General features: G+C 44.4%; 1 long non-coding RNA gene across 1 annotated transcript; it reads left to right on the forward strand.

Annotated features, from left to right (window-relative positions):
- Positions 1–1,608: 1,608 nt before the first annotated feature.
- Positions 1,609–26,847, forward strand: LOC129386138 (uncharacterized). The gene is made up of 3 exons (XR_008613611.1): positions 1,609–3,133; positions 25,784–25,922; positions 26,198–26,847. It is a non-coding gene; the product is annotated as an uncharacterized lncRNA (long non-coding RNA).
- The last annotated feature ends 515 nt before the right edge of the window (positions 26,848–27,362 follow it).

A 27,362-nucleotide genomic window follows, 5' to 3' on the forward strand; every position in this document is an offset into this window, starting at 1 on the left:
ATGTCCTGCCCATGCCCATTTCTTTTTCTTGATTTCAACTAAGATGTCATTAACCCGCGTTTGTTCCCTCACCCAATCTGCTCTTTTCTTATCCCTTAACGTTACACCCATCATTTTTCTTTCCATAGCTCGTTGCGTCGTCCTCAAATTAAGCAGAACTCTTTTCCTCAGCCTCCAGGTTTCTGCCCCATACGTGAGTACTGGTAAGACACAGCTGTTATACACTTTTCTCTTGAGGGATAGTGGCAACCTGCTGTTCATGATTTCAGAATGCCTGCCAAACGCACCCCATCCTATTCTTATTCTTCTGGTTATTTCAGTCTCATGATCCGGATCCGTGGTCACTACCTGCCCTAAGTAGATGTATTCCCTTACCACTTCCAGTGCCTCGCTACCTATCGTAAACTGCTGTAGTCTTCCGAGGCTGTTAAACATTACTTTAGTTTTCTGCAGATTAATTTTCAGACCCACCCTTCTGCTTTGCCTCTCCAGGTCAGTGAGCATGACTTGCAATTGGTCTCCTGAGTTACTAAGCAAGGCAATATCATCGGCGAATCTCAAGTTGCTAAGGTATTCTCCATCAACTTTTATCCCCAATTCTTCCCACTCCAAGTCTCTGAATACCACCTGTAAACACGCTGTGAATAGTATTGGAGAGATCGTATCTCCCTGTCTGACGCCTTTCTTTATTGGGATTTTGTTGCTTTCTTTATGGAGGAATACGGTGGCTGTGGAGCCGCTATAGACAGCTTTCAGTATTTTTACATATGGCTCATCTACACCCTGATTCCGCAATGCATCCATGACTGCTGACGTTTCGACTGAATCAAACGCTTTTTCGTAATCAATGAAAGCTATATACAAGGGTTGGTTATATTCCGCACATTTCTCTATCACCTGATTGATAGTGTGAATATGGTCTATTGTTGAGTAGCCTTTACGGAATCCTGCCTGGTCCTTTGGTTGACAGATGTCTAAGGTGTTCGTGATTCTATTTGCGATTATGTTAGTAAATACTTTGTAGGCAACGGACAGTAAGTTGATCGGTCTATAATTTTTCAAATCATTGGCGTCCCCTTTCTTATGGATTAGGATTATGTTAGTGTTCTTCCAAGATTCCGGCACGCTCTAGGTTATGAGGCATTGTGTATATAGGGTGGCCAGTTTCTCTAGAACAATCTGCCCACCATCCTTCAACAAATCTGCTGTTACCTGATCCTCCCCAGCTGCCTTCCCCCTTTGCATAGCTCCCAAGGCGTTCTTAACTTCTTCCGGCGTAACTTGCGGGATTTCAAATTCCTCTAGACTAATCTCTCTCACATTATCGTCGTGGGTGCTACTGGTACTGTATAAATCTCTATAGAACTCCTCAGCCACTTGAACGATCTCATCCATATTAGTAACGATATTGCCGGCTTTGTCTCTTAACGCATACATCTGATTCTTGCCTATTCCTAGTTTCTTCTTCACTGGTTTTAGGCTTCCTCCGTTCCTGAGAGCATGTTCAATTCTATCCATATTATAGTTCCTTATGTCAGCTGTCTTACGCTTGTTGAAGCGCTTCTCACAAAGAAAAAAGAAATGAATACAGCCAGATTCCCTGTTTGGAGACAGCACAAAGGGCACACTGTAAGCCTCAAGCCATCTACACTGGTCATATGCCTCTCTGACTTTCCACGTCAGAGAGATACTGCTGAACACGAGGTTGCGGGCTCACTCCGCGGCGGCGGAGGCCACCCTTATGTATATGTAGGCGAAAGACAGAAACGCCCATGTGCGTTGTTCAGGTGCGTGTATTTAAAGAAACGTACGAGGTAAAAATGATTACGGAGGGCTCAATTACGCCTTAACGCCAGTGTTATATTTTTGGGACGTGAAACAAGATCAATCAATCAATCAATCAATCAATCAATCAATCAATCAATCAATCAATCAATCAATCAATCAATCAATCAATCAATCAATCAATCAATCAATCAATCAATCAATCAATCAATCAATCAATCAATCAGGCGAATAAGGACAAGCTTTTCAATACTTATGTTCGTCCACAACTATAATATACGCATCATCAATGTGGTATCCATGCCTGGTCACTTTAATAAATAAACTGGAAGCAGTACAGAACCGTTCCGCACGATTTATTCTGAATAACTGTAACAGAACAGCCAGCGTTACGCAAATGAAAGCACTTTAAATCTGGAACTACTTTCAATGCGTATGAAAATTGTTCATACTTGTACGCTTACATCATAAACTATTTTACGATCCTACTCGCTATCTTATCTCTGTATTGAACCAGCGGCTTTTATTTCTTCGCGTCGAGATCATCCCCTCGAAGTCAATATATCTCGCAGGAACACTAAAACTTAAGCCAACTCATTCTCCGCAAAAAAAAAAAAAAAAAAAAAAAAACTTGGTAACGACTGGAACAGCTTTCCTTCCTCTTCCACCGGTATTTCTGACCCTGACCTTTTCAGAGACTCGGTAACCAACTTAATTTTGCCGTAGTTCTTCACATTATGAGTTGCTGTAAGCTTTTTGTTCACATTGTACTGTTCTACTTGCCTTTCTATTTTTTGCATTGCCCTTTCCATCTGAAATGTATACATAGGTATACCCGGAGGCTACCACGAATAAATAAATAAATAAATAAATAAATAAATAAATAAATAAATAAATAAATAAATAAATACACTGTCTTTACTGTGCAGGGTGCCATCTTTCTTTGGCCACAGTTGCGCGTGCTCGCATTTCCCAGCTAGCTGCATATATGGCTCACCTGTTTTCCCACGCACGCAGCGTAGTGGAGGAAATATCCCTGAAACCTCTTTGTTCGGATGCTTACGGCAGGCCGCAGTGTCGTATGTCGTCGCTGACATCTTACACCACTCGACGCTGACGCGAGCGCTCCTTCCGGCGAGCAAGCAGCAGCATCGCGAAGTCATTTCGCAGTCTCTCGCGCAACTTCGACAACGCTGCGTATGCTTCAATATCCTCCGATGACGTCAATCCTTGCCGCCCTCTGGTGCCTGGACAACGGTCTCGCCCTGACGTCTCCCCTGGGCTGGCTTACGTGGAGCCGGTTCATGTGCAACGGGTGTGCACTGGGTCGCCACGAGAACTGCCTTACGTGAGTGACGAGTGGGTTAGCATATTAGGTTTTCTGTGTTCCACAGTGTTCCGGTAAGGTTGCAAAGATTGCGCCGTGAACTCTCCGTATGCCCGATACAATATAGGACAAAGTTAACGTACTACGAGTTTCATTTTGTAACTCCTCTTGCGGCGGCAGCGTTTAGTCAGAAGGCAGATATCGAAAAAAATAATCAACATAATCATCAGCCATGCTTCTACAAGAAAACTCTACCCATTTTCTACGAGGACCGATCCGACCACTTAATACTAGCTAACTTCATAAACTCATCAATCCACCCCAATCTACGCCCCCCTAAACTGCCATTGCCTTACTGTTGACAACAATTATGTTATTATGATAGGTCACCAGGTATCTGTTACACGCATCATACGATTCTTCTAACTCGAAGTCACGCCGTACGACAACAGATACGAGATAAAAACCATGAAACACAGATAGTAAGGCCAATTGCCGACCAATGGCTCATTTTGGGAACAAGGCTCCCGTTTGGCAGCCGAAACGTTAACCTTACTAAATATTTTGTGGTCTCGTTTTATTCGATCATATTCCATCCCGACTTTTCGGAACCACAACGACACAGCGCTTTATGTAGTGCGTGAACCCTTTTTATTTCTTCCTCGTGACTTTCAAGCGATGCAAGTCTGTTACAAAGAGTGTCCCCATAGAGGTTCTTAAAAAGCTTACCAGATAGAACTCTGACGCTATAGGATTAAAATGAAAGCATGGTAGTCTTCCAGGATGAAAATCTCAGTTATTAATTACATGGACTTGTCTGTTTCGTCCTTCTGTCTTCAAACGGTTTTGTGACATTTGGAACAATATATTGTGTTAGAAACGTAACAGTTCGCAATAATTCTGCATGTAAGCAGTCTTATCGCTTCTACGTTTAGAAAAATCGAATTGCTTATAAATTAAGGCCAACAGTGGCAGACGCGGCTTGGTAAATTAAAAGCACAAGCCACATCCACGAATATACATATATATATATATATATATATATATATATATATATATATATATATATATATATATATATATATATATATATATATATATATATGGGTGTGTGTGTGTATACGTACGAGCTGACCATATAATTCCCATGGTAGCGGAAGGGTGGCAGCTCCAGAGTACGGTCTGGTTCTGGTAATTTTAGGAAGAAACTCTACGGCTGGTGCAGCTTCCGATACCGTTCTCCTGCGCCGCCGCTTTATTTGGCAGTTTGTCATAGTCTGCCGAGTCGAAGGGTTTCGGGTGTCGTTTCCAGCGTGCGCCTGCCCATGCCGCCTACAAATGCGCCTGCTTCGTTTCCGGCAGAGAGGCTGCGACCATGAATCCTGTCTGGCGCATCGATAACGCGCCTTTTCATTTAAATAACTTAGAAGCATCTTATCGAGACACCGTGGATTTTAATTGCGGGATTTTATATGTCCAAGAGCTGGCAAGGTGGGCTGCGGATGGATTACGTTTGAACATGAGCGGTTGTGTAACGTGCATCCAAAGCACAGTGCACAAAGAGAGCTCTCAATAAACCCATGGCTCTAGACGCGTTCGCCTATTCCTTATCGAGGTCTCTGACAAGCCACTATATATGTTTTGGCACGTAGACGGCCAGAATTTAATATATATATATATATATATATATATATATATATATATATATATATATATATATATATATATATATATATATATATATATAAGTGCCAAAACCACGGTCCGATTGATGCACGCCGTACTGGGGAACACCGTGTGAATTTTGCTGGGGATTCTTATTGTGCACCCAACACAAAGCACAGGGGCGTCTTTGGATTTCGCCCCTATCGAAATGCTGCCACCACTGCCGTGATAGAATAGCAGCACAACGCCATAGGCGCTTAGCCACCTCTACGAGGAGAGAGAGAGAGAGAGTGAGTGAGAGAGAGAGAGAGTAGTATGTCTGAAGAGGATAGCTCAGCGACAGGCTAGGCATGCAATTCTAGGTGATAAGGTAAGGGATGAACGAAAGGACGTGGGATAAAAAACAAAAACAAAAAGAAAATGCAAACACATACACTAACACAAATACATTGACACAAAAGCTATTTACAGAGTCTCATTTAGCCCTGTATCACGCAGGAATGTTGTGAGTGCTTTGAGGGGGCACAGTTGAGATTCAAGATATTGCAAGAGCCGAAGAGCGTCCCGCAGCTGAAGTCATGTGTCGCCCAGCTACTTCATCTTCAAGGCACGCATCTGCAAAGGAACATATCTCTGACACAAGTGTGGCGCAACGAATCAGATCGAAACAGCCATACCGCAATTTCTATAACAGCGCACCTTGCATTGGCACAGCCGCCTCCTGCTCGCCGTCTCTATTTCAATTCTCCCTGTATAGCTGACAAGATCCCTGTGCGCTGTGGCTCATAATAAGAATTCATTCACAGTTATAGCATGATGTCGCAATTAGCAACATTGCTAGGAATGAAGTAGGCCACTCATCATAGTCAAAACAAACTGACCTATCGAGATTCGTACCGATCTCTTGCTCACAATATTGTCCACAATTAGCGGCATTAAGACGTTTAACATGGAGTACAAGTCTTCATTCATGACACACCTCTCAACCGAACCATTTTCATATGCAGACCGTGCAAAAATTTCGTATGTATTTCTTAGTTTATTTATTTATTTATTTATTTATTTATTTATTTGGGATACGCTCAGAGCCGGAGCATTACAGAGTGCAGTGGTTAACAACAATGCACAATATAAAAAAAAAGAAGGAAATTATAGATAATACAGGAACAAAATACTTATGTCTGATGAATAAGGAAGAAGAAGAAACAAAAGTAAATCCTATTTATACAATGTTAGATATAGGGCCATTCTAAGAAAACAAGATAAACATAAACGATTACTAATGCAGAAAGAGAAACAGGAGCAGAAGTGGATTTTTTTCTTACAATGTCAGGTGACCCGCCGCGGTGTAAGCGCTTAGCGTCTATGGTGTTGCGCTGCTAAGCACGACGTCGTGGGATCAAATCCCGGCCGCGGCGACCTCATTTCGACGGGGGCGAAATGTAAGAACGCCCGTGTCCCGAGCAGTGGGCGCACGTTAAAGATCCCCGGGGGGTCAAATTTAATTCGGAGTCCCCCACCACGGTGTGCCTCATAATCAAATCGTGGTTTTGGCATGTAAAACCCCGGAATTCAATTCAATTCGATGTTAGGTGGACATTTTTGGTGTAGTTGTGTTTTTGAATTGGTGAAAACTTCCGCGGAAAGGTGATTCGATTTTAATATATCTGCGTGGACGAAAACAACGTGAAAAGGAGCTGGTTGTGTAAAATGGCACGCCAACCTTTTATCATCATCTGATCTCCTAGATATGAACTACGGTGACAAAAGGAATTCGCTATGTAGCTGAGGATGACAAAATATTTTATGTAAGAGGCATAGATGAAGTTGTCGGTGACACGATGCGAGAGAAGGTAGATTAAGACTAGATTTCATTGTGGTTGTACTTGCACTTTTGTTATAATTAGAAATAATAAGACGAATTGAGTTGTTCTGGCTGATTTCAAAAGAATGCACTAGGTTTTCTTGACCAGGATTCAAAACAGGTGCAGCGTATTGCACTCTCGGACGTATTAATGTTTTGTATAACATCAATCTCAAGGAATAATTGGATAGTAAAAAAAAATTCGGTGAAGGAAACTTGATGTTCTGAAACCTAATTAGAGAACATCATCGAAATCATCGGCCTATTTTATGTCCACTGCAGAACGAAAGTCTCTTCCTGCGATCCCAATTACCCCTGTCCTGTGCCAGCCAAATAAAACTAGCGCCCGCGAATTTCCTAATTTCATCACCCCATCTAGTCTTCTGCCGTCCTCCACTGCGCTTCCCTTTTCTTGGCATCCATTCTGTAACCGTAATGGTCCGCCGGTTATCTAACCTATGCATTACATGACCTGCCCAGCTCCATTCTTTCCCTTAATGTCAATTAGAATATCGGCTATATCTGTTTGCTCTCTGATCCAAACCGCTCTCTTTCTGTCTCTTAACGTTATGCCTAGCATTCTTCGTTCCATCGCTCTTTGCGCGGTCCTTAACTGATTCTCAAGCTTTTTTGTCAGCCTTCAAGTTTCTGCCCCATATGTCAGCACCGGTAAAATGCGCGGATAGTACACCTTCCTTTCCAATGATAATAGTAAGCTTCCAGTCAGGAGCTGACGATGCCTGCCGAATGCACTCCAACCCATTTTTATTCTTCTGTAAACTTCCGTCTCATGATCAGAGTTCCCTGTGAGTAATTGACCTAGGTAAACGTACTCCTTGACAGACTCTAGAGGCTGACTGCAAATCCTGAACTCATGTCCCTACGGCTATTTATCATTATCTTTGTCCTGCATATTAATCTTCAACCCCACTCTTACACTCTTTCTCTTAAGGTCCTCAATCATTTGTTGTAACTCGTCTCCGGTATTGCTGAACAGGACAATGTCATCTGCAAACCGAAGGTTGCTGAAATATTCGCCGTTGATCCTTACTCCTAAGCCTTCCCAGTTTAATAGCTTAAATATATCTTCCAAGCACGCAGTGAATAGCATTGGAGAGATTGTGTCTCCTTGTCTGGCCCCTTTCTATATAGTTATCTTCCTACGTTTCTTGTGGATAATTAAGGTAGCTGCGAAATCTCCGCAGATATTTTGGAAGAGAGTTACGTAAGCGGTCTGTACTCCTTGATTACGTAATGCCTCTATGACTGCTGATATCTCTACTGGATCAAATGCCTTTTCGTAATCTATAAAAGCCATATAGTGAGGCTGATTTTACTCTACGAATTTTTCGATTACCTGATTAATGATATGAATGTGATTGATTGTAGACTATTAATTCCTGCCGCGGACTACGATCGAGCCACTCCGGGCAATGGTGATGCTGTGGCCAGTTTGGCGCAGCGACTTCGGCGGTCGCCTGTATCCAGCTCACAACCCTCGGCGGCTGAGAAAAGAGCCGGTGGTCACCAACAGCTACTGCGGCTCTTGCCAGCAGGGTGCATCGGCGCGAGCGACGCTTGCTCGTACCGACTACTGCGTCGACGTTTCCAGAGTCCTGGACTGGAATCGTGCCGTCATGTCTGCAGAGCTGCTGCTGTGACCAGCGGACGCTAGCGGTGTACCAAAGGACACTGTCGGCTCTCATGTTATGGAGAGCGTGTGGACATTTCCTCGGCGGGGCCACTGTTGCATATACTACCTTGTTCGCGAAGCACGCATTGATGTTAGACCGTGTGACATGTTTCACCGGAATATGTAGTGATTTAAGGTTGGGGGGATGTGGGTATGCGCAACTTTCACGCGTCCCCTGATTTGTTCTTTTCTCGCATAGCTCCAGTCTCCCGTAAGCTGGCTTCGCCGCGTGGCTTTACTGCGGCGGTCGGTATGCTTGCAAGGTAGTACGAGACATGGCGTGGGTGTTGCTCTGCTAACCACCTAACGGCAGGGTTACTGGGGCGCAAAAAGGAGAAGGCTCTTCCTCTTTGGATGGGGCTTGCCAAGCGGCGCGGACTTCCTGCGCGTGCGCCAATCCCTTTTTGTGGTTTAGTATAATTTTTGCATTCTTCCAGTTCTCTGGGACCCTTGAAGTCGATAGACGCTTCGTATAGAGAGCCGCCAGTTTTTCAAGCATTACGTCTCCTCCATCTTTGATTAAATCGACTCTTATTCCATCTTCTCCTGCCGCTTTTTCCCGCTTCATGTCTTGCAAGGCCCTCCTAACCTCATCGCGGTAGTTATAGAAGGAGTCTCTGCAATCTGTTCATTACTGCTTCGAATTGAGGTATCGTGGCTCCTCTGGGTACTGTACAGGTCAGTAAAAAATTCTTCCGCTGCTTTTACTATACCTTCGAGATTGCTTATGATATTACCTTGCTTATCTTTCAGTGTATACATCTTGGTTTGTCCTACGCCAAGTTTGCTTCTCACTGATTTCATGCTGCGTCCATTTTTCACGGCTTCCTCAGTCTTTCTCACGTTATAATTTCGAATATCCCTTATTTCCTCCTTGTTGATCTGTTTTGACAGTTCTGCGAATTCTATCTTTTCTCTTGAGTTGGACACTTTCATTCTTTGTCGTTTCTTTATTAGGTCCTTTGTGACTTGGGAGAGCGTGCCTACTGGTAGCCTTGGTGCCTTACCTCCCACTTCAATTGCTGCCTCTGAAGCCAGTCTAGTTATGGTTTCACTCGTTACCTCTATGTCATCTTCATCTCTCTGTTCTAAGGCTGCATGCTTGCTTGCAAGTAGCAGCCTGAATTGGTTTGCTTTTACCTTTAGTGCGTCTAGCTTGGCCTGTTTCTTCCTGACCAATTTTACTCTTTCTCTCTTCAAGTTGAGCTGAATCATAGACCTCACCAACTTACGATCACAGCACTTTAGTCTATCTCACACTTCAACATCCTTCATTATGCCGAGATCAGCAGAAAGTATGAAATCTATTTCATTTATTGTTTCACAATTAGGGCCTTTCCAGGTCCACTTTATGTTTCTGCGCTTCCTAAGAAGGTGTTCATTATTCGCAGCATATTACTTTCCACGAATTCTACCAACATCTCTCCTCTAGCATTCCGAGAATCGATGCCGTAGTTGCCAATTGCTTGTTCACCAGCCTGCCTTTTCCCCACTTTTGCATTGAAGTCACCCATTACTACAGTATACTGAGTTTGCACTTTTCTCATCGCTAATTCAACATCTTAATAAAACTGATCTACTTCATCATCATCATCACTGGATGTTGGAGCGTAGACTTGTACTACCTTTAATCTATACCTCTTATGTGGTTTGATTATGACTACTGCTAGCTTCTCATTAATGCTGTAGAATTCATCAATGTCGCCCGCTAAGTCCTTATGGATTAGGAATCCTATCCCATGTTGCTTCTTATCTGGGAGACCTCTATAGCAGAGGACATAGCCGTTAGTCAGCATTGTATAGGCCTCACCATTTTTTCTAATCTGGCTAAGGCCAATGATATCCCAAACAATGCTTGATAGTTCCTCAAAGACTCCTGCTAAGCTAGCCTCACTCGACAAAGTTCGAGTGTTAAAGGTTGCTACGGACAGTTTCTATTGGCGGCCTGTCCTGGTCTAGAGATTCTTAGTACCCTCTGCTGCGTTACAAGTCTGACCGCCGCCTTGGTCAGGCGCTCCACAACTGCTGGGGACCGAGGGCCATTGGTTGATCGAATGAGGGATTTTGGAGGGAGTGGCCGCATACTGAACCAGGGAGGCCAATTCCTGTTCTGGTGAGGGAGTGTCTTTTCTTGAAGCTTAAGCTTCAAGAAAAGACACTCCCTCACTCATTAGAAAGACGTACTAATTAGTACGTCTTTCTAATTTGGTTGCACCTGGATTAGTGTAGCCCCATTCGCTCTCGTCAGGCGGCACTCCAAGCCTAGTGATGTAGTGCACTGGAGATGGTGAAATTTGGGCTTACCATCCTCCAATTAAAAAAAAAAAAGCTTTTGTCTTGCGAGGAGCAGGAGTACGTCCTGCGTGGACAGATGCTGTCGGAATCCGAACATGGTGTGCGGCAAGTGTCCGTTGTCCTCGAGATTTGGTGTTAACCGGTCGTGCACCTCAAAGAAGACTTGCTTGATTACCTTGATCACAGACGCAAATCATCAATCCTGGCAATCGACGTAAAGGGCGCATTCGACAACGTGAGCCACGAAGCCATTCTCCACAACCTCGAAGGTACAGGCTGCGGAGCCCGGATCTATAACTACATCAGCAGCTTTTTGACACAACAGCAACAGTAGGTGTCTGCAACCTCCGCAGCGATAAATTTCAGCTACCCAACAAAGGAAACCCGCAAGGATCTGTTATTTGACCCCTCCTTTTCAATATCGCAATGATCAAGCTACCGGAACAATTGAACGCCATCCCAAACCTGTACCATGCCCTTTACGCTGACGACGTCACGCTCTGGGCTAAAGCACCCACTACTGGACAACAAGAACGCAATTTACAAGAAGCCGTCGATACTATCGAAAGATATCTCCGAGGCTGCGGTCTCCAATGCGCACCCGAAAAGTCGGAGCTCCTCGTCCTGAGAGCACGGACACGAGGAAGACCACAAAACTATATCTCGCTCAACGGAACCAAGATCCCTACAGTCGACTCTCTTCGCGTACTCGGACTTCACATCCACAAGGACGAATCAGGGGCGGCCACTCTCCCGCGTCTCGAACACACACTGTCACATGTTACGCACCTTGTCAAGAGGATCACAAACCGAAGATGCGGACTCAAGGAGCACCACACCCTAAGCATAATTCAAGCTATCCTAACTAGCCGTATAACCTACGCAATTCCCTACTTGAAGCTCAAGCCGGCAGAAATCAAGAAACTCAATGTTGTCATTCGGAAGACAATAAAAGCGCCTTGACCCTCCCACCCATGGCATCAACGGAGAAACTCCTCAAGCTCGGCATCCACAATACGTGGAAAGAGCTTGTCGAGGCTCATAAGATCACCTAACTAGAGTGGCTCGAGCTCACACCCACCGGACGTGCAGTTTTGCGCTACCTCAACTACAGTGAAAGCTTCATTGCAAACAAAGACCAGAAAGCAAGAATCCCACCTGCAGTCCGGGACTGTATCAGCGTTGCAAATATACTGCACAATATGCATCCAACTTACCATAAGGAGTGTCGGCAAAGCAGAATCCGCACACTCAGCAAGAAATACGGGAGAGACCCTGATACGAGGTACGCCGATGCTGCCTGGTATATTAAACGAAACGCCTTTGCCCTATGCGTCGCGGATCACCAAGGCAAGGAACTTAAAGCTGTCACCATCCGAGCAAGAGCCCCCGAGACTGCAGAGGAAACGGCAATCTCTCTAGCAGTAACAACTTGCCCTGAAGTAGCAGTAATCCTAACAGACTCCCAAGCAGCAACTCGCAACTATCACAAAGAACGCATATCAAAAACCGCACTCAAAATACTTAGAAAAAACATCGCACGCGCCCCGCTCCCCGACACCCACATCAACTGGGTTCCAGGCCATCAGGGCATGACAGGAAATAAGGCGGCACACGCCGGCGCCCACGGGTATACCAGCCGGGCTTTCCTGCCATCCCACACTAGGCCGGCCACCAACGTTGATGACATCGCCCTAAAGTACTCGGAGCTTCTGCAGCACCACCGACTCAGCAGAAGAACGTACGCTTCACCACACAAGAATCTGAGCAAAGAGGAATAAATCATCCTGCGCCGCCTACAGACCAAGACCTACGTACACGGAATAATCATGCACAGACTGTATCCTACGCAGTACTCGTACACATGCCCCCTTTTCGGCGTTCCAGACACCCTGCAACACATGGTCCAGGATAAATTGCCCACTGCGTGACACATTTGCAGACCCTACCTCACAAGCTCCACAAGACAACTCCAAAGAAGGCCGCTGCATAGAAGCACAAGAAGTGCGCCCAAACTCACCGCAGGTACATACGACAACTGAAACGTGGGAGGCCAAGCTTTTCTCTGATGACCTGGACGACCAACGAAGTCTCGTCGTCCGGGCCAAGGAGGCAGCCCAAGCCAGAGGGTTCTTGGAATAAGGAATCCTCCCACCTAAGTTGAACCGGGTTCTGACTCGGATTATCGTTGCAGAAAATAAAAGCTTAGTTCTCTCTCTCTCTCTCTTGTCTTGCGAGGATTCAAATTTCTGACTGCCGAGTAACCGACATGGCTAAGTCAGATAATCCTGTAGATGGCGAGGCTACCTTATTGCAGACAAGTCCAGCCCAGAGGGTCTTACATGCCTAAAAGATCCCTTGATTTATCCTCCATTGGCGGGTAAATGCACAATATTGTGTTGGCCGATCATATTGAAGGCAAGTGCTCTTAATTACAAAAGGCTCCTTGTGCTACACCCCTCGTTACTGTCACGAGGGCGTTTTTTTTTTTCAACTCTGTTTCAGTTTCGAGGTCATTTTGCAAACGGCAACAGGATGCTTCAGGACGAGCATCTGGATGTCGGCTACGAGTACCTGATCATTGACGATGCTAGACCAACCCGACACGGGACGAAGATGGAAGATTATTTGGTGATGCACAACGCTTTCCGGAAGGCACGAATAAGGCCCCTCAAAAGGTCTTTCTAATTTTCCTAGAGTTCTGCTAATTTGGTCAATAATTACCCGTTGATACCGTACTTTGGCTTGGTTAGCAAGCCCATGTGGTGTTTCTTGTCGCGTGCACAGTGTGTTGTTCGCATCACAACGTCCTTTCTATCGTTTCAAAAAGATTGCGAGGAAGGCATAGGGGTTAATAAATGTGAGACCGAACCACATGTGGTTCAATATGGACTGATCGCGTCGTGGTAACCCATGCGATAGATGTAGCTGTAGATCCGGGAACAACGACCGTAAACGACACATGGTGAAAACGTTCGAGTCCCACAGGGACAATGTACAGTCACGTGCAATATGTCCTGCAACACCGGTGCCCGTGGTCGAAGAGGCTCCAAGATTCTACGGCTGCGCAGACATAGGGTAAGTTCCAGACCGAAACAGAACTTCAATTAGTGGTATTTCTTAAACCTCTATTTCCCATGTCGGAGCCGCCGCACAGCTCTGGCGTCTCTTCGACCACGCACAATGGTGTTGGAAGTCATATTTCATTCGAATGTACATTCACGGGACATCGAGCGCAGCCCAGCCTCACCGTCAGTTCCCAAAACCGGAATCAAAACACATTCACACATTCACTGCTCTTATCTGCAGACCAGCGGCTACATCGGCGTGTTCATTTCCGCTGATATCGCAACGTCCTGTATGCCACTGAAAAATTGTCATGTCCCTTATCATGGCTGTGATTATAGGTCTGTCGAATCTCCGAGACCATGGAGTTGTTTATTGGGCCCTTTTTGCATTGCGCTTTGTATGCCTTGAAGGGCTGCCTCAGAGTCGCAGAAGACTGTCCATTGTTGCGGTGGTTCCTGACTAATAAATTCACGGGCAGCATGGAGTGCAACAAGCTCTGCACTCGTCGATGTATGGATACGTGATGTCTTCAACTTGACTTTTTAAAATTTCGCCGAGATGGTGACTGCAACCGCCGACCGGGTTATGTGCACGTTGTACAACGGCACTGAGAGTATTTGTAATGTGTAGCACACAAAGCTTTTCGTTTGTCTTACCTATGTTGTCTGCCGTATAACCATTTCTTGTAGAAAGGTTTATATAGAAAACACAGGGTTTTTTGAACAGATGGCCGTGACAGCATATATAACTGTTTGGGCCTGAAAAAAAAAGTTCAGAATCGTATGCAGAGATCGATAGGAAGGCTTGGAAACAATGGACGTAAGGGACATTCATTGTAATGTGTAGCACAGAAAACCTTTCTTCTGTGTTACATGTGTTGTCTGCCGCATAACCGTTTTTTGTGAAAAGGATTACACTAGAAAAATACGGGGTATCACTTGAATAAAACGGCTGCGAATGCATGTGTAACGACTTGGAAGGTACGCCCAGCTCACATCTGTCTGCTCATTGTAGGTCGTGCTAATTCAAGCCTTGATGTGAGCTCACACGTAACCAACTGGACACAATGATTGGGGGATCGCGGAAGCATTCTACATCAGTGGAAACTGCGATATTTAAATGCTTATCAGCGCTGGCTATTTTTTCTTCTGATTGTGAAATAGTTTCGTCGGAGGACGCCTTGCATTGAGTATATGCGCGCGCAGAATAGCATTTTGTATTTGTTTTCTGTTCCTGTTAAACTGTCAGTTAGTCCGCGCTTGTCCCGCCCCATTATTCTGCTTGCTTACATGCCCTGTTGCGCTGCAATCAAATTGAAATGATTTATCATTTATTTTAGAGGCTCGACCAAACGAATCTCGTCTGGGTGTTGTTAAGAACGGCCAGATGCAGTGCAAGTTGTGCCAACCAGTTGCGACTGTGGAAGCAACATCTCGGGAGCATCGCCGCCAACCTCTAGCCACGGCGTGGCGAAGTCGACTTTGTGTCGATATCAATACGCGCATCCTCCACTCTCCGTCGGTTTAGCTAGGAGCCGTTGTGACGGAATGAGTTCGGCGGGCCAGCTATTGTTACTAAACTCCCCAACGCGGACCTGATCTGCTACGGGTGCGCGAGTTGCCGCGGGAACGCCGTTTTGCGCTCCTTCTCACGCCCCGACCAAGACGCAAGAAAACGCGCTATCCGGAACGGCTCTGAGTTCTATGAAATTCGTGTGGTGTCGGTTTCGGACCGTAAACATGTATGTGTGTGCATGTGTGTGTGTAAACTGTCCTGCGGAGAGGCGGATAGTTTGCGATGACTAAACGAACGTTCGCATCACCTTGTATCGCGGGGGGACCGAGTGTTTAAAAACTGCTGTTGTGCGGATGCTCAACACACTTCTCTTAAGCAGTCATGTTGGACTGAGACTCTCTCTCAAGCAGTCATGTTAGACTGATGTACTTTCTCAAGCAGTCATGTTAGACTGATGTACTTTCTCAAACAGTCATGTTAGACTGATATAAATACTGTAAATAAACCCATATTCCTCGTTCTCGATGAGAAGCAGTGCTTCCCTTCATCAACGTCCTCAGCGTGGATAAGTTGGACGACGGCATGTGCCAGCTACCTTCGAATTCATGCCGGACTCCAATCTTGACAATGGATCACGAGCGATGGGATTGAGCCCCCAATCCTGACAGCGTCGTCCCGTAATCTGGCGCATGATGACAACGCTGCGATTATAACGATGGGCGCAGACTTAAGTTCAAGGGAACGGGCGCTTATTTTTGTCGCACGCCTAAGGGCGTATCCCCAGTAGATAACTTTTGGGTATACATATACTTTTTTGTAGCGTGATTCTCAGCACAATGCCTCACTAGAGCGACGGGAATCCAGTTAATGGTTCACCCAACACAAATTAAAGCATGATACTTCAGAAACTAGATTAGTGGCTTAGCGTTACGTCATGAGACGAAAGCAAATGTAGGCATGCTTTGTAGAACCGGGTTCAAAGCCAACCGTTGGACCAAGTTGGGTTACTGGCTATGTAACATTGGGAATGTTGGGCTCTTCAACGAACCTTTCTGATGCCTACATGGGTCACTGTGTATGTGCCACTAGATGTGTGCCGCTTTTCAATGAAGCTCTTTGTCGTCAACTTGTGTCACTCGATATGTATCACTGAATATACGTGTCGCCTTTCATAATAATCAGTATATAAAACATATAAACAATTACGTTGTACCCATCAGATTGATTGCTAATAGCATTGAAGTCGTCAATCAAAGGATGGATACACCATCAATGTTTTCAATAAAGGCTCACCAGAAAGGCCCCAAGTTTGGCATCTACACGGATGTTGGCCCCAAAGCTTGCGACGGATGTCCTGGAAGTTATGGACACTACAAGGCCGATGCTCAGACATGTGCCGACTGGGGCGTGGACTACGTCAAGGTGAACGGCTGTAACGCGAATTGTAGATGGATGCGTGTACCTGCAGCCATAATAGGATCTATTCGTTGAAGGTAAAGACACCTTGAAAGCACAGCATTTGCGACACGGCAATGAAACGTATTTTTTTTCAGCTCGACGCGTTAAACTTATTCGCTGCTTCCATGTTGGAAATTATTCTGCACTGTTAAATTTTAGCTCATTCCTAGAAAAGGACATTTCCTAATAGGAATATGTAACGACCCTTCCCTGGCTTTGGTCATCAAGTGCGCAAGTGAGAAGCGTGTTTAGATTCTTGAATATACGCTAGTGCGCTCAGCGGCCTATACCTATTTATGGTGACGAAACTACGATTTATCTCATCGCGACAGCTTGGTAGCACCACGCAGTTTTATGGGCTGCCACGCCACCACCGCTCAAACAGTGCTGGGCATTATCGAAGATACACGTATTTAGATACTATCTGAGATACTCTTTGGGCAACTTGTATCCGTATCACGATACACCTGGCAAGACATGTATCAGTATCTGTATTTCCGATACATGAAATAATGTATCGTGTATCTTAAGATACAAGGTACTGCTATCGCAACATCACCGTGCGAAACTATAGACATTGGCTGAACTACGCTTTTCAAGCTGATACTGCTGCCACTAAGCCACCTGAATAAAACTAAAGGCAGCGACATACTTTTATCTTTCCGCCAGAGCCCTCCAGCGAGGGCAGGCGATGAGGTCTGCGCGTTCCTATTCGTGGAGCAGAATCACGTGGTAGCGCTCCACAATGGTATTTCTTTAAAACTTCACAGCGGTATTTGCACTATCATACAGAGGCTTGTTATTAACGTTCTTGTAATATGTTGGCGACCCGCTAGCTGGTCGGCAAGCAGTACAACGACTTCCATCAATTACAAATGTGACAAGCAAAAACCGCTGACAGAGCAGCGTATAAAGAGCTTTCATGTTAAGCAGCTAAATCATCCCTAACAAATTGTTTCGGAATGAAAATATTGTACTTCGAGCAAGAGCGACAGAAATGTTGAGATACTAACAGACATCTCATTCGAATCAAACAAGGTTGGTCAGAGTGGAGAAATTTCCAAGCAAACATTTTTGTGCATACGCGTTTTCTTCTATATTACATAGATCTATAATAAGATATATGCAAATGTATGCCAGTTTCTCAAGATACAAATTGAAAGTATCGTATCGAATACAGTAATTGCGGTAATATCTTGTATATGTATCTCAAATACTTGTTGCCCGAGTATCTTGTATAGTATCATGATACAATTGCAAAATATCTTTGCCCAGCCCTGCGCTGGAGCACGTGCGTCACCTAATATCCGCACCCGGTTATGGCGAACCACATGTTCCCCGAGGCCAGGAGCGATAAATGTAATCTTTGTGGGGCGAGAGGGACCCTCGACCACATAATATGGGAATGTCCGTACTCTTCCGGGGGAACGCGCAAAATAGGTAGTAAAGACACCTGGGAGACCCTGCTGCGCAGCTCGGACTCTGAGCTCCAGCTCCGGCTCGTCCAACTGGCTGAAGAGGCTGCTGGGACCCAAGACCTCCCAGCCTGCATCTGAGGCGGCGGCACTCGCCCCCTGACCTGCGTGTCGGGGGGTGGGTAGATCACCTTTTCCGTTGGACATTAAAGTTTATTCTATCTATCTATCTCCCGAGAGTTCCTTCTTGAGTTGGCAAACGAGATTCGTGCAGGCGCTTTATGAGCCTGAAAGAAAGGTTGACTAGTAATGATGCATTCGAAAACGAAAACTTAAGCTTCGAAACAAACCGCTATGAAAACTGCCAAGCTGGCTCGCATGCAATGCACCGTTGCCAAGATTATGGCATGAGGCTCGTTGTCAAATTGGTATTTACAACGCAGCTGGCACATTCTTTCAGTTTCATGCATTACGTGCTGAGAATGAATCTAAGAAATCAGGAACAAAGAGCGAGCTGCACAGTAATCGTCATTTTAACAACGTATTTTCCGATGTACAATAGGAGATTCTATATTGCGGGAAAGCCAGCTTTACAGATTTGAAAAGCGTGAGTTGCGACGTGCTACGTCCTTTCCCACATATGATCGCCATGTGACGCGAAGGCACTGTGAGATCCAGGCGTGCTGTAATGCCATCTTTGTAAAGTAGGCGCACAAATGGACAACACGGAGCGGTTGTAATACGAGTGCGAAGGGTAACGGGAGATTTCTATCAAATTGGTTAAGTAAGTCTATTCCTCTCGTTGTATATACAGTGTATCCAGCGTTTGGTCAGGCTATTCTTGACTCTGGTTGGAACATGGTGCCCTCCTGCGAATGGCCGTTTCATCATATAGCGGCTGGCATCAGGGTAAGACACTTTGACTGCAACGGTACGATTGTCTAGAGTGAGCTCGCAATTATGTTTCCTCAGCATTTTAACCCGTACACCGCCTCTACAGAGGCGCGTATGAACTTTGTATGGCATAGTTAAAAGTGCCTGCAAACGCGAATATTGTTGTAATATCTGCCGCAGAATAAAAAACGAAAACGACATAGGCTAATAACATCATATGATTGAGTTGAAACAAAACTATAAAAATAAATAGAAAAATAAAACTGCCAAGAACGAGGCAGCTTTTGCTGTCACTCTGCTATCCTCAAAATCCGAGTGGCAGGCGTGCGGAAAGCAGAGCCGGCATTTATTCTGACATTAAATCCCACAATACCTGTTAAAGGCTACTTGAAGTCGAGTCGCAGAAACAGACATAAATAACGGCGGATGATGCACACTATAATAAAAAACTATTAGTAGCAATTTCGCGGCATATGTGAGAGTGTTAGAATTGCGTGACACCTCTTTAAGGTCCCGAATCCATGATTAAAACTGCTTTCACCACATTGTAAAGCGTTGTTCAAGAGCTCACTCGACAGACGGCCTGCGTATTGAGTGTCGGGAGCAAAATAGGGCCAAATGCTTTCTGATTGACATATATATATATATATATATATATATATATATATATATATATGAATCGGAAAGTGTTCGCCCCTATATTTTATTAGTTAAAATAAGGTACATACGGGTAATTACAAATATATGTACTATTTTACGTACCTTACACTGTTTTCTCCACATGGTACCCACATCGGTGCAGACCATTTGTCCCATCGCAGCACTAAAGTTCAGGTGCCTCTGTGTCATGTTGTCGTCAGTCAGCGAGGTACGGCGCCTCCCCTAACGCTCATTGTCATGCAAGTCTCCACGGCCTTTTCCGAACTCGCAATACCACCACCTCACACTTCACAAAGCGAGACACCTTTCCCCATACGTGGGTTGCATTCCTGCATTTCCCTGTGCATTTCGATGGGCGTTCATCCCTTGCTACATAGAAGACGAATCACAATTCGTTGCTTGAACGCCGTGGATTTGTGAAGCACTACCGTCACCTTCGATGGATGGATGGATGTTATGAGCGTCCCCTTTGGAACGGGGCGGTGAGTTGCGCCACCAAGCTTTTGCTATTATACTGCCTAATGCCCTACCTAGGTTAAACAATGAAAAAAAGAAAAGAAAAAACACTATGAACTACCACGCCCAATTTTTTTGATCCCCTATTGCGATCTGTGCTTTTGTACGTCTCCGTCTTTTGTCATTTCCCTACTTTTCTTCCACCAATCCTCCAATCGGCTTTAGTTTGCTTTACCATTGCTCCCGCTGAACCCAAGGGCTTCAAGGAGGCCAGTGGTGCCTAAATCGACCGCTGGGTAGACGGCGTAGACGGCCTTCACATTCTAATAAAACATGCTCCGTCGTTTCCCTAGCTTTACCGCAGCAAGCAGATGCTTCTTCTTCCTTCTTATATCTCGCTTTGTAGGTGCGTGTTCTAACGCATCCCGATCTCGCTTCAACAACTGTCAGCAGCGCCGTGCTGCGGAGCTACCGGGAAATAAGGCCGCGCCGGTCCAAGAAAGGTCCACCGCTGAGAATGGATCTCTTGACTTCACTTTCTCAGCCGTAATGTGGCTCAAAAAATATGGCAAAGACTTTCTCATTCGCCCTCATATATATATATATATATATATATATAAATATAAACGAGAAAAAAGGGGTTAACCGAGGGCCCCAATTTTTATTAGTCATATCATAAGAAGCCAACAAACATCGACACCAAGGACAACATAGGGGATATTACTTGTGCTTAATAAATGAAATAAAGAAACGACAAAGTAATTCAAATTAAAGTGGATGAAAAAACAACTTGCCGCAGGTGGGAACCGAACCCACAACCTTCGCAAGGTTGTGGCTGTCCTTGGTGTTAATGTTTGTTGGCGTCTTATGATATGACTATATATATATATATATATATATATATATATATATATATATATATATATATATATATATATATATATATATATATACAATAGCATAACAAGCCAACAAGCACTGACACCAAGGACAGCATAGGGGAAATTACTTGCTCTTAATAAATGAAATAAAGAAGCGATAACTTAATGGAAATGAAAGTCGATGAATATACAACTGGCCGCAGGTGGGGAACGTTCGCATTTCGCGTGCGATGCTCTACCAATTGAGCTACCGCGGCGCCGTTTCCCCGTCCACTTTCTTGGGTATTTAGGTTTCCTTGTAGAACCCTGGGTGTGTTAGTCAGCGCCACCACTCGCAGACCTTGGCATCGGACGTGGAACATCCTTTCTGCCGAAGGCGTCACGAGAACGTGATTCTTGAAGTTGTTGTTTCATCCACTTCCATTTCCAATAATTTATCGTTTCTTTATTTCATTCATTAAGCACAAGTAATTTCCCCTAGGTTGTCCTTGTTTTCAGTGTTTGTTGGCTTCTTATGATATGACCAATAAACATCGTGCCCCTCGGTTATATATATACATACATACATACCTACATACATACATACATACATACATATATACATATATATATATATATATATATATATATATATATATATATATATATATATATATATATATATATATATATATATATATATATATATATATTTGAGAACAAAGGGGGTTAACCGAGGGGCACGATGTTTATTGGTCATATCATAAGAAGCCAACCAACACTGACACCAAGGACAACTTATGGGAAATTACTTGTGCTTAATGAATGAAATAAAGAAACGATAAATTAATGCAAATGAAAGTGGATAAAAAACAACTTGCGCAGGGGGGGAACGATCCCGCGTCTTCGTATTACACGTGCGATGTTCTACCAATTGAGTTACCGCTGCGCCGTTTTCCCATCCACTTTCTTGGGTATTTATGCTTTAATACTAGAACCAACTCTGGGAGTGTTAGCCAGCGCCACCACTCACAAACCTTGGCGTAGGATGTGGAACAGCCTTTCTGCCGAAGGCGTCACGACTGCGTGACGTACTCGCGACGCCTGCGACAGAAAGGATGTACTCTGTACTCTGACGAAGGTCCACCAGCCGAAAACGTTAGTAAACTCGTCGTGCTTCCAATACGTTCGTCGACTCTTTCCTGCATATGTGACGTCGTGTCCTGTGTGCTGAAGTCTGAAGAAACACTGTGTGTGTATATATATATATATATATATATATATATATATATATATATATATATATAGTAGGCAAAGAGGGATTCTTCAGGCTACCTTTCAAACGTAAAGAACTTGAGTGGTGCTACAAGGTAAACAGAACAAGTATTTAATTTCGACAGTTTCGATCGGTGGACCGATCTTCATCAGGGTTTATATATATATATATGCGCCTCTACCACGTGACCGGCTCCGGGTTCCCATACTTCAGACAGACACACACACACTTTTAAACCATTTTGACACTGCTAATATACAATATTCAGGTGCTTCCACTCGCTGCTACGCACACCTCATAGACCGATCGAATATCCCTGATTGCGAACACTGTGAAACGCCTGAAACATTGGAACACCTATTATGCGATTGCCCACCAGGTATGCTAAATAGACGAATGCTGGCCAGTTTCCTAGGGCGCTATAACGTAAAGCTATTCCGAACTGTTACTATTCAATTCAGCAGTCAGCCTTCCGCAATTGGTCAAAACATTTCGGTGTATCTTGTGCTTCGCCTGTTCATGACGCGATGCCACGGAGCCCGCGAAAACTCCCCATCTGATATGACGTGTACACACTGATTATGCATAACTAAACCAGAAAAAATAAACATGATTATTTCTGATTAGATGCCTTTTTTGCCGTTAGACGTCTGACATTGGTCAAAAGCTCTGGCACTGGCTACTCGGCGCTGCCGGGAGCATCGATTTATTTACGTATAACAAAAATTTTTGCGTGTTGGTGTACTGTTATCGAGCCCTTTCGGCACGTGCGCGACATCGCACTGCCAACGCTTCTTCGACGAAGATCCGTTTTAGTGGCAGTTTTAATCTTCCGTTGAACGCCGCCGCGATTTTCGGCTAGCTGCATGAAGCTAAGTAAGGGGAAGCGGACCATCGCTGACGTGGCGCCACCCTCCTCATCCGGTTATCTACTTTAACTGTGCTAGCTCTGTCCCATGAAACCCTCTCCACTTCAGTGTGCTCCTCGCCTCTTGTCATTCATTTATATTATAAAAGAAACGCTCAATGTAGGCAATTCTATTCGCTTTGAAAGCAAACAAATGTGACCTCCTATAAACGAAGAGGGCGTTTGATTGGGCTCTTGAAACAATGCTGCAGGTTACCGCCCGACGCTACAGTTACCTAATTTTGACGTTAGGAGATTGGAATAAAAACAGATTGGAATAGCTTTACGTTATGGGCCTCTGGTCAGCGCAGGCATGCAACCACTGTCGAAGGGGGCCATTCTGGGCCCATAGTCCGATACTACAATAGCGAGGCAGAGCATGAAAACATTGTTGAAATTGCATAGGACTAGACGAGTGGCTTTAGTAGGGCAGTTTGATAATGTACATACACGTCCGCTCTTTGCATTCTCATAATCATCATTCAGCCCTGTACTTTCAGTAGCCTTCCTTCTTCCCTTGTGCATAGTAGCAGGTAGAGCACACCAATTTATGTCTACCTCCCGGACTTCCCTCTTAAAAAACCTGTCTCCATCTCAATATTTGGCCATGCGTAGACGGATTATATACATTATAATTACTATTTGCCAAGAATATTGCTCCCTTCGAGAAGTCCCTGAGTAGTCATGAACTGACTGTCAACTAAAGATACTCCCGTTAACCGGCACCTTTCAGAATTTTGTCCCAGACGTTCTCGTAGGTAGGGTTGGAACTTCCGTAGGAACATTTCCTACGAGAACGTCTTGGGCAAAATTCTGAAGGGGGCGGTTGACGACAGTATATTTAATTGACAATCGGTACATGACTATTCAGGGACTTCTCGACGCAAGCAACATGGTCATCTACGTGGCCAACATTACATTTAGGCTAATTCAACGTGGGAAGATGTTACATAGAAAGTGTTTCGTGAATGCATTACCGAGCCGCACACAATAAACTGCTGTCCAACAACAAAAAAGAGGCTACTATTTATTTTTCGCGAGATATTAATATCAAGGCAAGAGTCAATCTTAAAAAAAGCAACTTAAAATAGATCATTTTATTCAGGTCATTCCCTTTTGCTACCATGAGCTGAAGGTCGCCTTAATATATAGCGCAGTTAGTCTGGAGGAAGTATCGACATTATGATCTCTTGGGATATATTTTCTTCAGTCGGAGCAGCGCTAATGTCCTCGCTATCCAAAGCATTAAAGCACTAACCGTGCAACACGAGACACACTACACGGCGCACAATCTGCCTCGGTCATAGGTCAATTAAGCTGCAAGGTTTGAGAAAGCGTATGCATGAACAAGGGCGCTAAACTTGCATTGATCAGTTTTCTATTTGTTACTGTTAAGTTGACTGGACGGTTGAGAGAGAGAGAGAGCAATACAGGAAGGCAGGGATGTTAACCAGTCAAGAGTCTGGTTTGCTACCTTACACTGGGGGAAGGGAGAAGGGGCAGAGAGAGAAGGGAAAGAGAAGGTGTAGAGACGTGTACAGGCAGTAGTTGAGTTAAAGCCGCTCGCGCAAACTAGACATTCTGAGAAAGTACAAAAGTGCCTTGTACTTTTAGGAATATACAATAGGGTAGCTATTTCTTAACAGTCCGAGTCTGTACTGGTCCTGCGTTCAACGTATGCCACTTATTTGCCCCGTTTTTAGCCAAACTACAAGAACATACCCAGAAACTGCAATTTTTGGTGAAAGGACGACATAAATTACTCCTGGAACCATATCTACGGCACAGTTAATTATGAGGCAGCACTCCAACACATAATGGTGAATGTATGTAGTCCTAGTGCGTAGACTGACTGACATGGAACGTTGTACGCACCACTACTGCTGTAAAAATCATGACACATGAGCAAGATAAAAATATTAATTAGAAGTCTAAAGCTTTTAGCTGGTTAATGCAATGTTATTATTTTCTGGCAATGTTGCTATGCATCGACCTATCATTACGTCCTATCATTATGATACTCCAAAATTTCGTGAATGTTTCGAACTAATTATATATTTTTCTACAAAGTGGAAATATTCTCCCTAATATTCAATTGAAATATCAAAGCTATATTGTAGAAACGTTTGTTAATTTTTGCTTCATATTTGACCAAGTAGCTTTAAGCTAAAGCCTAAGGCAGCCAGCGGTAAAAACAGCGCTGAGGATTTCCTACCATGCATACAGCTTACGCTAGTACAAACATTTATGCCTGACTAAAGCTTGAAAGTGTATCTACGTTTTATGCTGATATAAATTCCTTACGGGTAAAAAAGTGTGTTGGGTTATATGACCTCTGAGTACAAAAACACACCTTACTTTCAGCCATATAAACACTTAACGTTATGTAGAAGCTGGCGGCACATTTGTTGCCAACATTTCCGATGTTTTATTAAATGAATTATTCAACAAGATGCATATTTTGTGAGCTACTGAGTTGTGAGTAACATTAAAGTGGTGGTGGTCATGAAATTCTGTGCGTGTAGCACCAATCTAACGATATTAAAGCATCTTTACAGCATTTGTGGGAGTGGTGCAAGAGTTGCGTTGAATTTAAACTCCTTTCAAAGCTCTTGTGAATGACAAAATGTAATTTCGGTTTCAGCTTATTATGCGTAACTTCGGCATGGTTAATAACAACAGCGTCAACTAGTGGCATATTGGGTCATCATGGCTACATCGCTCATCACGCTTAATGGCCTGCGAGACGTACCACAGGAATCCAAACAACTGCTTCTGAACAAGTACGTAACCATTATCAACCAAGATGAACTCAGATTGATTGTAAAGGTTTTGGTTGATACCCCAAAAGATTTTGCGTGCAGCAGAAAGCAAGTTGTCACACAAATATAAATCAGAAAGAAGTCTGAAAGCAAATAAGAAAGATCTTCTCACACCAGCCCAATGACTCCTCACGTGATCGCTCACCGTGCCTACACGAAGTGTCTTTGTGATCTCATTCGAGCCGTTCATACCTTGCGAGCACTATTTAAAACTTGTTTTCTGTCGTTCTTTTCAGATGAACAACTTGGGTGTGTTGTCTCGTTGGGTGATTTTTCAACTTGCCAACGAAGAGAAATCTCTGACCGTGCTGGTCCACAACGCAAAGGGGCTGGGTGGTCCAGTCGAGGCATCTATCAGCCTTCTGAGCCTCGGCCTCAACAGTGTTACCGGTTACCTGGTCACCGACCTCGTGCGCAGCAACACCGTTGTAGGAAAGTTCTTTGCAGGAGAAAGTGTAAATGCCATCATAGAGCCTATGGATATTTTCCTTCTTCAAGGCGACTATACTCTAAATCGTGTTCACAGTAAATCGTTACGAAGACGCCCCTGCTCGTTGAGCTAGTATATAAAGCTTTGGCTACTGAGTATAGGTACAGCCGATAGAGACGTTCGGCACATGATGCATGTCGTCAACAAATAAAAGGGCGAAGAGGAAACAGGGCAAGCTCTTCTCGAGCATTTGTCGGCAGTGTATAATCCGACTGCTTATAGCACCGCGTCACAGAGTAGTGTTATTGCTGCGAAGCGGCGATTTCTCTGTGTGCTTATAAAGAGGAGCACACATGACTAACTTGAGTAACAGCGATCCAGACTTTACTATCGGAATGAAATACTGCTTAGCTTATGTCTAGACGACACAAGCGCCTTATCGCTCGAAATGCCGTGCATAACGAATGCTAACGTTCTTAAAAGAGCCGAGCGCTTTGCACGTTTTGATCATTCGCTGTTAATAACAGACGGGAAGCGGCCGCACAGCGGAGAAGCGGGAAAATTCGTTGTTAGGTGGTTTCGTTGTTTCGTTTCGTTGTGTTTCGTTGGAGATGCGGCTTATAGCGCACACTCTTCTCCCTCTCGCTCGATTATATTTCTCCAATACGCAGTGGCACCACAACGACACAACAAGAACAACGAACTTGGCCCAAACAAAGAAGTGCTGGCTAAAAGAAAGGAGACGTCACTAAGGATACTAACAAAAGAGCATTTTGTTTTCCACATTGGGCCTTGTCAATCAAATTCGTGCTGCAGTTGCAGACTGCCTGAATGTGCGTGCGGACGAAGACAATCGGTCAGACTGCATGAATCTATACAGGATATCAGTTCTGCCAGAATCCGCTAGCTGGAGGACGTTTCAAGGAAAATAAAATTCGTCATTCACCGTGGAATTAGGGCATATTTTTTTC

The sequence above is a fragment of the Dermacentor andersoni genome, chromosome 4 (genome assembly GCF_023375885.2).
Source record: "Dermacentor andersoni chromosome 4, qqDerAnde1_hic_scaffold, whole genome shotgun sequence".
NCBI lineage: Eukaryota > Metazoa > Arthropoda > Arachnida > Ixodida > Ixodidae > Dermacentor > Dermacentor andersoni.